The sequence below is a fragment of the Triticum aestivum genome, unplaced genomic scaffold (genome assembly GCF_018294505.1).
Source record: "Triticum aestivum cultivar Chinese Spring unplaced genomic scaffold, IWGSC CS RefSeq v2.1 scaffold85988, whole genome shotgun sequence".
NCBI classification, from domain to species: domain Eukaryota; kingdom Viridiplantae; phylum Streptophyta; class Magnoliopsida; order Poales; family Poaceae; genus Triticum; species Triticum aestivum.
In genome coordinates this window covers 65-1,364 of record NW_025272438.1, presented here as the reverse complement: position 1 = coordinate 1,364, position 1,300 = coordinate 65, and the positions used below count along the sequence as shown (strand labels likewise).

At 48.8% G+C, this 1,300-nt stretch overlaps 2 non-coding genes across 2 annotated transcripts; both read left to right on the top strand.

The window, feature by feature from the left end:
* Positions 1 to 324: 324 nt before the first annotated feature.
* On the top strand, positions 325 to 443 carry LOC123178225 (5S ribosomal RNA). Its single transcript, XR_006489414.1, has one exon. It is a non-coding gene; the product is annotated as a 5S ribosomal RNA (ribosomal RNA).
* A 367-nt stretch (positions 444 to 810) lies between these two features.
* On the top strand, positions 811 to 929 carry LOC123178226 (5S ribosomal RNA). Its single transcript, XR_006489415.1, has one exon. It is a non-coding gene; the product is annotated as a 5S ribosomal RNA (ribosomal RNA).
* The last annotated feature ends 371 nt before the right edge of the window (positions 930 to 1,300 follow it).

Here is a 1,300-nt window from a genome sequence, read left to right as displayed (position 1 = left end):
TGCGCGATATATATTAATCCCGTTATATTATGTTTGACGTTTGCGATATGTTTAAGCTCGATGCTCATTGCTCGCGCGTCTTGGGGCGGCTTTGTGGCGCGAAGAGCGCGTTCTGAAAGGGGTGGAAAAAACTCGTGTTGCTGCGGTATGGAGGGAGGGGTGGAAACCGTGGAAAACTCGTCTCCGTGATTGAGCGGGAGAGTAAGTAGTATAGGACATTATCCATTGTTAGGGAACGGTTGTAATGGTAGTGAGAATGTAGAATCATCTTTGGAGCGGACCTGGGAGTGGCAAGCATAAGGGACGAAGACGGGGAAACATGTCGGATGCGATCATACCAGCACTAAAGCACCGGATCCCATCAGAACTCCGAAGTTAAGCGTGCTTGGGCGAGAGTAGTACTAGGATGGGTGACCTCTTGGGAAGTCCTCGTGTTGCATTCCTTTTATAATTATTTTTTGTGCCTTGTGACAAACATGTCGCACGTGCGCGATATATATTAATCCCGTTATATTATGTTTGACGTTTGCGATATGTTTAAGCTCGATGCTCATTGCTCGCGCGTCTTGGGGCGGCTTTGTGGCGCGAAGAGCGCGTTCTGAAAGGGGTGGAAAAAACTCGTGTTGCCGCGGTATGGAGGGAGGGGTGGAAACCGTGGAAAACTCGTCTCCGTGATTGAGCGGGAGAGTAAGTAGTATAGGACATTATCCATTGTTAGGGAACGGTTGTAATGGTAGTGAGAATGTAGAATCATCTTTGGAGCGGACCTGGGAGTGGCAAGCATAAGGGACGAAGACGGGGAAACATGTCGGATGCGATCATACCAGCACTAAAGCACCGGATCCCATCAGAACTCCGAAGTTAAGTGTGCTTGGGCGAGAGTAGTACTAGGATGGGTGACCTCTTGGGAAGTCCTCGTGTTGCATTCCTTTTATAATTATTTTTTGCGCCTTGTGACAAACATGTCGCACGTGCGCGATATATATTAATCCCGTTATATTATGTTTGACGTTTGCGATATGTTTAAGCTCGATGCTCATTGCTCGCGCGTCTTGGGGCGGCTTTGTGGCGCGAAGAGCGCGTTCTGAAAGGGGTGGAAAAAACTCGTGTTGCTGCGGTATGGAGGGAGGGGTGGAAACCGTGGAAAACTCGTCTCCGTGATTGAGCGGGAGAGTAAGTAGTATAGGACATTATCCATTGTTAGGGAACGGTTGTAATGGTAGTGAGAATGTAGAATCGTCTTTGGAGCGGACCTGGGAGTGGCAAGCATAAGGGACGAAGACGGGGAAACATGTCGGAT